At 44.7% G+C, this 14,932-nt stretch overlaps 1 protein-coding gene across 1 annotated transcript in view; it reads left to right on the forward strand.

Moving 5' to 3' along the window:
- RALY (RALY heterogeneous nuclear ribonucleoprotein) overlaps positions 1–14,932 on the forward strand; it is a 307,270-nt gene that overhangs the window by 198,872 nt on the left and 93,466 nt on the right. The gene's annotated exons all lie outside the window — the stretch shown is intronic.

The raw sequence follows: 14,932 nt of genomic DNA on the forward strand, positions 1-14,932 counted from the left end.
CCTCTCTGCCAATTGGCATAGATTGTCAGTTATCTCCATTCATCTACCTCCATATGCTGAGCTCAACCTGTACATTCCTCCCATGCAGAGATCTCCCCTGCTGCTCGCAATGGGGGCTCTGTACACTGGATGGCTGCAGAATGTAATGCTTTTCATATCGTGTTCATTCTGGAGAACTTAAGATCTGAATGAGCAGAATTTAAAAACAATCAGCACTTTAGGAGACTCTCAAAAGGGTAACAAAGCCCATGGACACAATGTAGATTTAAGGGGGGAGGAACAGGGATCTGAACTTGATCGTCTTATTTTCTTCCCCACCCAGTCTCAGTTCTATGCAATGGGGAAATTTAAATGTGCAGTCAAATGTACATGGATGATAGGTTTCAAAGATAGGTTTCAGCCTGGCTGTTATAAGGATTACTAAGATAGTATGTATTCCTAACTGCCCATTTATGCATGGGAGGTTTTGCCTTGGATTTGCCACTCTGTAGATGCACATTTTTTCTGACTTCTCAAAACTCAACAATAAGCCCCCTTATTGTTTGCGTATTGTTGCTTTGCACTTTGAATACACTTGATACTGTTTGCTTAATAGTGAGCCTATTGTTGTAATTTGTATTGAAGTACCTGGAGGCTGGCAACCCTAATCCCATTCCAGGACTTTCCTCCAATGCAGCATCAAGGGTCTCCCTCGCCATTTTCACACCACTGTGACAGTAGAAGAGGCAGGGAGAGACTGGTCTTTTCTCTTAGCTCTACCATGACTGACTACCTCTGAAAACTCTTGACATTTCCATTATATAGGTGTTTCAGGATGTGGCTCTGATGCCTAGTGATGATGTCACTTCCAGCATCATCCAATCCACTTTCTGCAGGAGCAGTTCCATGGGAACTGCAGCAGTCCTAGAGGTGGCACTCTGCACTTCTTTGCACATGTTAACAGCCCAATTTACACAAAGTGTAGGTGAGTTTAAAGTTCTTTAGGTTTAGCCACAGCAAACACAACATTAAAAGCAAGCTCTATCTGAGTGTGAAGGAGGTAGAGTCCCTCTGAAACAGATGCTCAGACAGGCCAGCATTTGCTGCACCTTTTCAGAGTGAATCCCAGCCCAAATCCCTTCCCCCAACAGTAGTCAACTACTTTGGGATGAAGGGAGGCCAAGTCCTTCCTTTCAGTCTGAAGCAGGGATGCGGAGATCCTTGCCCAAAAAATAAAAAGGTGATTGCTAGCTGAACATACCTTGTTTGCAATATCCAGTGTGTGTCAAGCTGTATAGAGCCCCCTCATGGGACCTCTTCAATGACTTGCTCCCAATTCAAATGATTTTCTTGCATTTCTGCAGTAGTGCCATTCAGCATGGCAGTTGCCTGATATCTGCTCACAATTTCACTGGCTTGCATGCCTTATATCTGCCCCCAGGGTCATTATGGTCAGGTCATGCATAATTCAAATCCATCTCCGTTTTGACGCTTTGTGCTGCTCTTGCACTTGCACAGTCAGCAGCATTAATCAGTCAGCGGCATCCATTGTGCTGGCACCTGCCTGGAACAGACTGGGGAGAACCACAGATCCCAGAGGGGAGTGCAAGAAAGCATAAATCCATCTGGTACTAACAAATACGAAGATGCTCAGCTTTGGAACTCAAGGAAGGATGCAAAGTGGATACGACCGGAACTCTAGCCATAGCAGGCTATCCACCTCAGCAGGATCGAGCCAACCAAGAAACCACCTCTTTTTATAAGTTGAGCCTTCCCCCCCTGTTGGTTGCATCATGCATACAATTGGGTGCAGTAAAAGCAAAGAATTTATGATCCAGGCCTCGTGAACTGTGAGTCAGTCCAGTAAAATGGGCAAGGCTAGAAAAGAGAGACATGCAGGTTTTAGCACCCAAGCAGTGCTAAAGCACCTCTTTCAGAAATTAATTGGTAATATATAACAAGGCAGATGGAAGCATATTTTCAATCCAATTTTCAATTATTATTTTTGCTTTGAGATTCGAGGGGCCTGCTTGCAATTTGCAAACTACTTACAATCCAAACAGAGCATCCCTGTCCAAAGGGAATGCATTATTTCCCCCCATAAACAGTGGCCATTCTCCCCTCATAGTTACTTCTCACCAGCGTGATGTAGTGGCTAAGAGCGATGGTTTAAAGTGGTGGACTCTGATCTGGAGAACCGGGTTTGATTCCCCATTCCTCCACATGAGTGGCGGACGCTAATCTGGTGAACTGGATTTGTTCCCCCACTCCTACACATGAAGCCATCTGGGTGACCTTGGGCTAATCACAGTTCTATTAAGAGCTCTCTCAGCCCCACCTACCTCACAGGGTGTCTGTTTTTGGAGGGGAAGGGAAGGTGATTGTAAGCCAGTTTGATTCTTCCTTAAATGGTAGAGAAAGTTGGCATATAAAAACCAACTGTTCTTCTTCATAGTCACTTTGGGTGGGGGCAAGATCTCAGCTTCCTTTGCCCTGAGCTGTCTGTTGGGAGATGCGATATTAGGCTTTGAAACAGAGTGCCAAGGTGTGTCCCTCCCTAGAACCCCAACCCACCACCTGTTGTGGCCACTGGAGAGACAGAAGGAGGGGCTCTCTTAGACCCCTCTGCCCTGAGGCAACTATTTAGGGGGGATTTGGGGCTCAGAGACAGCATGCCATTCCCAGTCGGGGTTCATACCAGTGTGTTGCCTTCTTCTGCTTGAGATGTCCCTCCCTTTGCTAGAGCCAGCCTGGTGAGGGAGATGGGTGAATCCTCCCAAAGGCAGGATTTTCCTGCAGAGCTTGACAGTCTCCTGTCTATAGCAACCCGCTCTGGCCTTTTAATAGACTAATATGATCACACACTGAGGATCCACTTTAAATCACAAGGAAGGATTACAAAAAGGAGGGGGGTGACTCAACTGTTGAACATCTGCTTTGCACACCGAAGAACCCAAGTTCAATCCCCAGCATCTCTGGTTAAAAGGACCCATTAAAACAATGTAAAATACCTTTACATGAGACCCTAGAGAGCTGCTGCCTCCACTTGGAGTCAACAGTACTGACCTCAATTGACCAGTTTGCTGTAAAATAGCTTTGTGTGTTCAGTGTTAGGAAAAAAAATATTTAATGTTTCAGTGAAACCGCTGGTTTAGGAATATCAGCCGTTTGCTAAGCAATATGGAGCAATTAGGGAACCATGCCAGCAGTTGCTATAATACCAGCGCTCCCATCCCCCAATTTTCCTTCACTGTCTCCTTTTATTGGGGACAAAAGAAACACTGGAGCTTCCCTATGACTCCTGGGCTGTAGTACCACCCCTGCAGCCAACGTACAAATCATTTCCCAGAGAAACAAGTGAGAGCTATATTGCTGACTTTTCCTTTTAGCGTTGCAAGGTACTTATTTTAAAGGACAGGCCCCTACAAGCCATCTTGAGACCGTGCAAGAAATATCTGCAGCCCTGAGTGAGGGACTGAAACTGTGTCAGAAAAAAATAAGAGTGTCATAAAAGCATTTCTCTCTTTTCTTCGACCTTAGCTGAGCAGGACTTAATAATAAGTGTGGTTTGTCACACAGTGAGCACTGGACTTGGTGCCTCTCCTTTATCAATTGCTGAGTGATAGGTGGTGGGGCTAGGGTTGCCAGGTGCCACTGCCTACCCATGAGGGGTGAACTTTTGCCCCCACTTTCCATTGCCCAAACTTGATTGAGCAATGGGAGAAGAATGGGGGGGGGGAGAGAGACATTACTGACACTGATGTCATGGGCTCTGTGACACCACTGGCACTGTGACATCCCTACCGAGTGTTCACCCAGAACTAGGGTTGCCAACTTCCAGCTGGTGGCTGGAGCTCTCCTGCCATTACAATGGATTTCCATGTGTAATGCCCAGATATAAGGGCTGGTATAAAATACTATGTACTCATATGCACACACATGGAAGCTTTGGGGAAGCTGGCATCCGGGAGCCATGAACCAACAAATCATGCTCACTGTGCTTGGTACTGCCTCTCACCAGTAGAGAAAGCTGTCTCTGAATTACCTCTATCCTTAGGAATGTGTTTTCTACTTCCTAACTCATGAGATCAAGCATTCGTTCAGTGAACGCCTTTGGGCAATATCTATAGGCTATGCTAATTAACGGGGAGTAGACACCTAATGTGTATTGGTGCTTTTGTGTATCAATCTGCTTGTCAGCAGCTATGGGCCTGCCCCATTCGAATGCATAAATGATACTGAGTTTCCTTTGTTCTCTGGTGAGTAACCCTGCATCTTATCTGTGGTTATTTCACCCCAGATCTGTGTTTAGCTAAATAAAGAACTGTTGCTTTTAACTTAACCTCCTCCTTGTTGTCTATCATTAGCCTCTATAAGACAACCAGGCACTTCACCTGTGACAGAGATCAGTTCCCCTGGAGAAAATGGCTGCTTTGTAGGGTTGCCAGCCTGACCTGGGTGGCCCAGGCTAGCCTGATCTCGTCAGATCTCAGAAGCTAAGCAGGGTCAGCCCTGGTTAGTACTTGGATGGGAGACCACCAAGGAAGTCCAGGGTTGCTGTGCAGAGGAAGGCACTGGCAAACCACCTCTGTTAGTCCCTTGCCATGAAAACCCCCAAAAGGGGTCGCCATAAGTCGGCTGCGACTTGACTGCACTTTACACACACACAGGGTTGCCAGGTCCCTCTTCGCCACCAGTGGGAGGTTTTGGGGGCAGAGCCTGAGGAGGGCGGGGTTTGGGGAGGAACTTCAGTGCCATAGAGTCCAATTGCCAAAGCAGCCATTTTCTCCAGGTGAACTGATCTCTATCAGCTGGCGATAAGTTGTAATAGCAGGAGATCGCCAGCTAGTACCTGAAGATTGGCAACCCTACTGCTTTGTCAATTAGACTCTATGGCATTGAAGTCCCTCCCCTCTCCAAACCCCGCCCTCCCCAGGCTCCACCCCCCAAATCTCCAGGTATTTTTCAACCTGGAGCTGGCAACCCTACCCAGAACTGACCTCACAGCCCTCCATGTTGTCTGAATTGACCCAATCTTTATGATATTTACTTCAGAGACTGCAGGACCTCTGAGAGTATTGCAGGGGGGCAGTGATGTCAAAGCATCAGCAGTGCTCCCTCTCAGACTGTGCCCCCCCAACAACTCCTGGGCAACACAGATGCAGGCCTGGCAACCCCATGTGGGACAGGAGTTGTTACTACATGTCACCTACCAGAGTAACAGCAATATGTGCTTCCTCATCATTAACATTTATGTTAAGGCAGTGGGGGGGGGAGTTTCCAAACACAAGCCAACTGTAGCTTTTACCCATTGACATTTTGGCCATGTGCTGATTTGCACAAAGGCTGGCTCCTCAGCAGATATAGCAACTCAGCTGCCCCTTCTGAAATACGATCAGTTCAATCATGTAAGGGAAAATACCACAAGCACAGTGTTTCTTGCTTAAAGAGGGCAGAGGGAACTCGAGGTTAGAAAACCGAAATCATTCTTCTTTTGCTTTCCCCAATGACTGTTACTATTAGAGTGAATAATTGTAGAGCGGCTGTGTCAAGACAGGCCTAGTTTTGCTTGCAGTTTTTTGACAGTCATAAAATGTGTTGTCAATGCCGTGAAAATAAAACAGGAACCAAATACCCTAGTAAGCTTCAGAGTCTTCAGAAATGCAAATGCCATGGAATATAATTTGACACTTGCAAAACACTCTTGTAGTTGAGTCCTGCTGTAGGGAAGCATGGCATGGGAGAGTGATTCGGCCTGTTCCCAACATCATAGAGACTGCATCCAGACATGTACTCTTTTGCAGCTTATTTTATTATATCTTCATTTCTCATTGTTTTGGTTTCTACTGTACAGTTACCACAAAGAAACACCAAAGTTTATACACATGAAACATATTAGGATTGGATCCTGGCAGCTTTTCCATTGGTGAAAAGGGGAAGAGGGTTCCCTTTTGATTCACGAAAAGACTGTGCCAGGGATTATGGGATCCACATGGACAACAGCCCAAAGTTATGGGACCTGCGGTGGGAAAGGGAATTGGGTAAGATCAAGCAGAAATTTAGCAGGATCCAACTCCTAATCTGGAAGCACTCGTGGAATGTGTGGATCCTGAGTCACATGAACTCAGTAATCCTCATTAAAAGGGAATTTCCTAACTCCATCCTTCCTGGGGTCAGTGGACTCCTAGGAACAGTTCAGGGACAGAGTAGGGGTCTCTCCCATGGGCCATCTGCAAATGCGAATAAGGTTAGGACCTAAGCCATTACAACGATTACATTTTATCCTACCCTTGTCTGAGGTTCTCAGGACAGTATACATGGTTCTCCTTCCCTCCTTTTTATTCTTTTATCCTTTTTTATCCTTTATCCTTCCCTCCTTTTTATCCTTTCCTTTTAGATAGCCAGCATGGTATAGTGGATAAGAGCAGTGGTTTGGAGCAGTGGACTCTGATCTGGAGGACCAGGTTTGATTCCCCACTCCTCCACATAATCTGGTGAACTGGATTGGTTTCCCACTCCTACACACGAAGCCAGCTGGGTGACCTCGGGCTAGTCACAGCTCTGTTAGAGAGCTCTCTCAGCCTCACCTACCTCACAGGGTGTCTGTTGTGGGGAGGGGAAGGAAAGGTGATTGTAAGCCAGTTTGAGTCTCCCTTAAGTGGCAGAGAAAGTTGGCATATAAAAACCAACTCTTCTTCTTCCTTGCAGCAACCCTGTGCAGTAGGTTAGGCTGAGACACAAGAAATTGGCCCAAGTTGGCTTCATGGTTAGACTCAGCGTGGAAAGGTATGTGTCGTGAATGAATGAAGGATGATTTTATTTCTCATTCTCAATCATTTTGATCCCCAGATGCACATTTAAATTTTGTTTCTCCATGCATGAATCAAATCTATGATTAAAAAAATTTTGTGTGTGTCATTTGTATTTTCTATGCAATGCTTACCTTTTTAAATATAATTTGTGCATCAATTGGATAGCATAATACGTAACTTACAAGTAACAAGGACATGCAGTGAGCATGTGAATACAACATAAATTGCATATAAAAATGTGCAACATGCAATACAAATAGAGCTACAAAACCACCAGTGGAAAGCGGAGTCCAAAACCATCAATGCAAACACATAATTGAATATCAAAAGAAATGAAATAGGGCACAATCACTCAGCCAAAGACTGAATGTTCCATAATACAAAGAAATTCCCTCCACCTAGAACATTTGCATGTTGTGAAAGACTAAACTAAAACTCTTCTCTCCAACATCCTATTTTTCTATGCACGGGAAATTTTAACCATAGAGAAGTGTTCAGTCATGTGAGCCACTACCTAAGCTTGACACAAAGACAATGAATAAACAATCCCAAGAAAAGCTGATAGCCACGAATGACCAGAAAGGAAATACAGTTCCCCAAATATACGTCCCTAACCACCTTCACAGAAGTGAAAAGGCTGCCTCCTTTTGCTCTTGTGAACTGCAGCTGCAGCTTTTGACATTATGAGCAATCAGTCAGCTTTTTAAAAATCCTGGTTTTTTTTACCTGACTATAAATGTCTTGTGAGTTTCCAAATAAAATCATGTTAATGAGATTCTCAACGGCCCTTATTTCTGGTTGTGGATAGGTGTAACTCTGGAAATGATGCATCAGATGTGCCAGATCTTTTATATGCTTCTGAGTTCTGTTACTCTTGAGATGACAGAGAGCCTCTTTGGAGATGCCTGTCAGACCTCTCTCACTGTTCCAGGAGATGTTATTTCAAAGTGGTGAATTGACCTGATGTCACACGTGTGCATATTTTGTACAATAGCCAAGGGGACAGCAGGTTTCCCCCTGCAGCTTGTTTTGTACCACCTACAGTCCTGCTCTGCTGCCATGTCTCATCAGATCACAGGAGAAACATGCCTGTTTGAGGAGATTTTTAGATATTCTCCCAGCAGCCTGGGAGCTGCTTACTTTTGAGTGTGTTCTGTGCTGCTGGGAGAATGACCCAACCACAAGGTTTTGGGTCTGCTCACATGGGTCTTCTCAATCAGCACGCTTTTTTTTAACATGGTGCCAATTCCATGGGAAAGACAGGATTCAATGTAAGCAGAAGCAAGTCACAGGACTGGCTTCTGTTTAATATAAGTCCTTGTTATCTTGACCTTTGGATCAACTGGAGCCATCGATACTGCACCATCTTTAAGGATGGGTTTGGCCAGAGGCACAAGCCTTTAGTGCAAACCAAAGGGCAAGAGCCAAATGGCTCTTGGCTAGGGTTGCCAACCTCCAGGTGGTGGCAGAAGATCTCCTGCTATTACAACTGATCTCCAGTCAATAGAGATCAGTTCACCTGGAGAAAGTGGCAATTGGACTCTATGGCATTGAAGTTCCTTCCCACTCCAAACACCGCACTCCTTAGGTTCCGCCCCAAAAACCTCCCGCCGGTGGTGAACAGGAACCTCGCAACCCTACTCTTGGCCCTTGGCTCTTACTCTGTGGCACATGTGAACCATGTTGGCTGATCTAGCACCAATCCTTATGACTCATCACCTGTTTTAAGTTTTGACTGGGGGCTTTTTGGGTTAGATGCTTTTGTTTATATGTATTGTTTATATGTATTTTAGACTGTAAACTGCTTTGAGTGCCTAGTATGGGAGAAAAGTGGGATAAAAACATTTGTTAAAAGTCCATAAATAAATAGGTTACTAAAATGCATAGCTTTCCAATGTCTGATATGCTGGACTGAACCTGGATTAATTAGACATGTGTCCAAGCAGTATAGAATATTATGTATTATTGTTATGGTTAAGCTCAAGACCTTGGGTCAAAGGAGCTAGTAAATAAATGGAAATGGTATGCAAGCAGTATAGAACAGAGAGAAATGAAGTGGCTCAACTCAAGGAACTTCAGACTGGAAGGCGAATCCAATGCTTTTTCTCTGCACTTGGCTTCGATGCATCTCAGGGCCTAACCACACAAGACTTTTTTTGAACGAGCATGTGCAGCATCAAAAAGGAGCTAAAAGAAGGCACGACAGGGGGAGTACCTTCGGCCTGCACCACAGTGCCAAGCCAAAGTAGGCCCCTGCTGAGTTTTAAATTGATGTCCCTCACAGCTTCTGTGTGGCTGTGGGGAGAGCGAGAACCTGGAGCCAACTCATTTTAAAATGTCTCATGTATGTCGACTCTCACAGATGGGCAACGCATTACCCAAATGAATGGTGCATTCCTATTACCAAACAGCCCTCAAGACAGACACTACACATCAATGCAACCTACCAGCTCTGATTAATTCTCAGGACAATCATGAAGGATATTTGAGTTGTGTTTCGTTTATAGACTGTGTAGGTCTCCAGTAATTGGAACACTGCAACTTTTAGCACATAACAGATGATACAGCGATGGGGGGAATTTGTCACTGTTCTGCTTTACTGCAGCAAGAAGGGCTCATAAGTCACAACTGACAAATCTTTTAATGACTTCTAAACTTCATTTACTGAAAAGAATGATCATAATCTCCAAACAATGATAGGTTACAAATCTTTCCATACTCTTAAGAAAGGGTTGAGGGGCAGCATGTGGCATTTAACCCCTTTGGACAGAAATCTAATGCTTTATTGTGTGGGGATTTTCAATGAGGCAACGTAGAAGGGGAACAATGGATTTGTAGAGTAGAGTCTGAGTGCTACAATCCTACATTGCTTCCAACCATTGATGATGCATTTTAAAAATGTTTTGATAAAGGGCTTTACAATATGTATTATATTTGCTTTCCTAGCAAGACTATGACAGGTCACATTGGGGGATGAAGTCTGAGAATGACTGCACCATGAGTCAAGGTCAGGGGAGAGGTGTGAGGGTTGGTCTCCTGGATCCAAATGATTTTCTCTAGCCAATGGATCCCACTAAAAGTCTAACGTAATGGTGCCTATTTTGTAAGGAACTTTATGTGGCATATATAATTTTCCCAGAAGGTCTCCGAGTCCCAATCCTCTAAGCGTCAGCCAAGTTGCTGCATCATGTTTCTTGGGAGCGTCTACAGGTGATGGCAGCTGGAATTTGAGGCAAGGAACTGGAAATAGCACACAGGGCTGCGCCAAGTGGACCGGTTGATCCAGCAAGGCAACCTTCCCAAGCCTCAGCCTAAATAGGCTGAGAAGAAATCAGGAAGGTGTTGAGCTGTGGTTGCACTGTGCTTTGGCCAGGATCCTCCTAAGAATTACTGTTCTCAGTGCCTGGCTCTGGTATGGGGCTGTGTGCAGCCAGTCGAGCACTTCATCTCCTTTGTGCCACCTTGACCCGGCCATTCCTGCAGAGTGAGTGTTTTCCCTGGGGGGTCTATGGGCTGAGTCCATGTCCTGCCCAGCAGAGGCCTAGTGACTACTTCAGGGGCCGGTGGCAAGGCCTTCTTTGCAGGCTGGGGCATAGGGTTACCAACCTCCAGGTGGCCCCTGGAGATCTCCCGCTATTACAATTGATCTCCAGATGATCAAGATCAGTTCCCCTTGTTTAGGTCCCAAAGCAGCAAGTTAACTCCTAACGCTTACTGTTTTTAAATGATGCATGCCCTGCCCCAGACTCTGGGGTGTTATATATATGACTTGGCCAGCAACCCAATACATTCTGAGCACGTGCCAACAGTGACTACCAGTCAGCTGTCTAGTGTGATGACAAATGCCATCAAGTGTGCAGATGCTGAAGCCAGACATAAACTTGAAATACTTCTTTTAAATTGAGAGCAAAACAGCAGGTGGAGAGTACGGATGAGCGTGATCCTTTGAACATTTTGTTTGCAAGGATCTCACAGTGCCACTGGAAACTGCACCAGCTTGCTGCTCCGAAAGTCAAGTAGCCAATTCCATACACGGGCCTCCTAATCCAGGGCTGCTCAATATCAACGATGGAACAGCAGTTGAAGCCGATCAGATATTAGGATGGATTGACGTTATCGATGGATAGATACAGATATATGGATATATGCCATAGATGCAATGGTGGGAAAGAATGGCAACTGTTGCTATCATGCAGCTTCCATTGTTCTGTGGTACTTTTGAGGTAATTTGGCAGTTTGCAAGTAGCGGAAAGGAAGAGAAACAGAAGCACTTTCATTGCTGTGGGATCTGGCTACTCAAACATGCAGAGTGAGTATTTGTTGAAGAATAGGCAATGTGTATTGGAGCTGACATTCTTTTCTTAGTCTGCCATTTAGAACCACTTTCCATTATAACAGTGTTGTTTTTGATGAAACAAAAGTGGCCAGTTGCAAGACAACCAGCTGTTGTAGGGCTCAGTTTGGTAAGGAAGACTGACCTTAACCTCATAAAAACATATTTTTACTGGTCGCCTAGAGCAGCAGAGGCTGTTGCTTGGGAAATGAAATTCACACTGATCTCCATTTGGCCAGCACTTTAGAATTCCAATTAATCTCCGAAGTGCACGGCAAATTTGCTACTGTGTTTGGTGCATGAAGAGGAGGAGGCGGCGGCAGGTATTTAGCACTTCTGTTGCCCTTGTCAGTAAGGATGGTTTCAAATTTCTCACCTGTGCTGTTTTACAGAGGAGTCCTAAACAGTGTTATGCTGTTTTGAGTCCATTTATGTCAGTGGCCTTAGGGAAGATGTAACTTGACGTTAGGTCTCCCAAATCTGCTTTAAATCCCACAAAGTCCAACCCCCTGCTTAATGCAGGATCAGCCTAGAGCATCCCTGACAAGTGCTTGTCTCAGCCTCTTCTTAAAGACTGCCAGTGAGGGGGAGCTCACCACCTCTCTAGGAAGCTGATGCCATTGTTGAAGAACTCTTACTGTAAAAAAAAAAATGTTTTCCTAATATCCAGCTGGTACCTTTCCGCCCATAATTGAAACCCATTTTGATTTTTCTTCTCCTCTGTGCAAATCAAACCCATAATTCTTGAGGTTGGATCCTGTGAATGTGTTCCACTAGTGGTGTCCCTTTCATCCAGCCTAAGAACCTTTCCCCTGACACAAGCCTCTTGCATCATGGGTGCCACCTTGGTTTTGCTGTGATCTTTAAAAATAATAATAATATCAAAGCTGATTTTAGAACAAATGCAGAAAAGCTGGGGGAAACCCTGGAGCCACACAAAAGAACTGTGAAAGTCCTTGGGGAGGAGCTGTGGCTCAGTGGTACAGCATCTGCTTGGCATACAGAAGGTTCCAGGTTCAATCCACCGCATCTCCAGTTAAAGGGACTAGGCAAGGAGGTGATGTGAAAGACCTCTACCTGAGACCCTGGAGAGCCGCTGCCGGTCTGAGTAGACAATACTGACTTTGATGGACCAAGGGTTTGATTCAGTATAAGGCAGCTTCATGTGTTCAAAGTGTGGAGAAGCAGGGGAAAACCCTGCATCCCAACAGCATCCAAGCTGGAGCAAACAACTGTGGAGCCTTGCCCTGAGAATGCCTTTTAAATTGGCATGTACTTTCCTATACAGTTTCCTTTTGAACTCCCCAAAAGGATGAGTCAGAAACTGGAGGACATCTTCAGAGGTAACAGCTCCAATATTCAGCAGTGGCTAAATCAGGGGTGGGGAACATCAGGCCTGGGGGCCGTTTAAGGCCCGCAAAATCATTTGGTCTGGCCCTTCGTGGGTCCTGGCAGATTTCTAGCTCAGAAGGATCTAGGACTGGTGATCTGCCCCCTCCTGCGGACAGGAATAGCCTCTATTCAAGGTGGATGTGAGTTTGTTTTGCCGAGAAAAGGAACCTTTTTTCCCCTTGTAGAAATAGTTAGCTAAGGAACTGCTAGGACCACCCAAGAAACTGGGTTAACCCTTTACCATCCGGGCCATGGAGAAACGTATTCCCTCTGTACTACAAGAGGGCTCAGAGCGGAAGTAGCAACAATGGAGGGGTTAAAAGGGGCAAGGCCAGAATGCATGGGGGGTGAGTTCTTAGCCAGTGTGTCCTCATTTCATCCCTGCAGGCAGAGGTAGCAGGAGCCGGCTGTAGAATCCGGCCCCAACCATGTAGAGCAGGAGCAACTCCGGCATGGATGGCTACGCCCGACTGGTGCAACAGACCATTTTGTGCCACCAGGTGGGCGAGTGTGCCACCGGTTAGATGCCTGCCTGCTTGCCCGTGTGTGGAGGGGGGTCATCTGGGGCAGCTGCCTGCTTGGGGCTTGGTCGGCTAATTTTTAAGTTGATAATTTTGTATGTCCCACGAATGATGTTGTAAATATCCAAATGGCCCTTGGTGGAAAAAAGGTCCCCCATCCCTGGGCTAAATGGTGTTCTTGATGTTTACCTTGCAGTGGATCTCAGGACCACACGGGAAACATCTGACATCTGTTCAAGATGGCTAATGTGTAAATGCAGGCAACTTCTCTGCAGCAGTCCGAAGCTTCAGAAAGTGGCTGCAGATGCTGAGAGACTTTTTAGGCAAGTGGCTTAGCATGGATACTCTCCAGGGAAACCTCCTTTCTTCCTCCTTAGTGTTTTGCAGCTCATTGCTGGATAATTTAATCACCTGTCTTTGCCATAGTGTTCCTGTTGAGAAACTGCTGGGATTGTACTGATATAATTGATGTTATTCATGCCTGCTGTAATTTTGCCACGAAGGCACCTCTTTCAAATGTTACAGATTCTTTAATATGCAAATATCATCTGCTGTTAACTGATCAATTGGTTTGTCTTGTGCTTCTGGTTTGTATCTGTGCGTCATCCTAGTCCCTTTGGCTCAGCGGTGTCTTTATTATCATTATCGCCTCGCCTCTGTTTGGCTGTCATTGTATCTCAGCTCTTCTAGCCATGCTGAGCTGAAAAGGGAATTTTGCACATGGCCAATTTTCAGCCCAGGAGAAAAGTTTGGTGTGCCACTTAAGGCTTGTATATACGACAAACTGTCTTGCTTAGGTACATTTTTTGCATTGCCACAAACTATATTGCTCACAGTGTATATACTTGCGTACACATTCACAGGTGTGACTGCTCTCTTGCCACTCATTTGGTACAGTGGGGCAGGAGGGAGGCAAGCAGGAGTAATTTTCCTGTGTGCATTTCAGCAGGACCAATTCCAGTCTGTGCTAGAGGCACAGCAATCTGACATGCTGTTGAAGCGGGTCAGTGCATTTCAGATGACTATATTCTTAGAATCGACCACTTCCTAAGAAGTGATATGTTATCTTATTTAGTTAGTCACCCACTAAGCAGGACTCAACTACTTTACTCACATAAAAATGAGACTTTTTATTTAATTGCTTCAATGTAATTTAATGTATATATGTGCATATGCAAGTATTACAAAGTCTTAAAATTCAGTAACAATGTATACTATAAAGCAAGCAAGTTCTACATACTATTCAGTTTTAAAATCCAATATATTATAAGTATATTATAACAGTTAAAAGCCTGATTTAGTTCAAAAATTCTGATTCACAATATCTAGAATAATATATTTAAATCCATACATACCCAATAGCCAATGTTCTGAGACCCTCTGAGAGAGATCTGAGATTCTAGCCCTTCTGTGCCTTTATTTATATTGTTTAAGTCACCTTCAAAGGGCTTGAACCTTGAGCTCGAGCAGGATACAGTTGTACTGCACATGTTCTGTGGCTTCCCTTTAGACTACCATATAAGGACTTCCCCTTCCACCAGGCTATTTTGCTAAACTTTAAACAGTCAGTTTTGAGTCGTGTTATCTCTCTATATTTTTAATTTTACCATAATTCTCATCTGGATAATATGAATAAAATGAACCTATTTATAAGTTTCTACCATCATTTTATCATATTAAAACCCAATATAATGTTACTGTACATTAGTCAGCAAAATACAAGGTTGTAGGACAGACGTTTGTGAAGGTGATGTCCTTTTAGTACAGGAATACAAGTGGAATTCCTGCATGACACTTCAAGGATAGAATGCTAACAGTATTCTAGGTCCTTCAAAAATAAAGGACAAGCATTGAGCTCGGTGGCATTTAAGTCTTTCAAGGATAAGGTGCCAGCA

Source organism: Euleptes europaea, chromosome 2 (genome assembly GCF_029931775.1).
Source record: "Euleptes europaea isolate rEulEur1 chromosome 2, rEulEur1.hap1, whole genome shotgun sequence".
Classification (NCBI taxonomy): Eukaryota; Metazoa; Chordata; class Lepidosauria; order Squamata; family Sphaerodactylidae; genus Euleptes; species Euleptes europaea.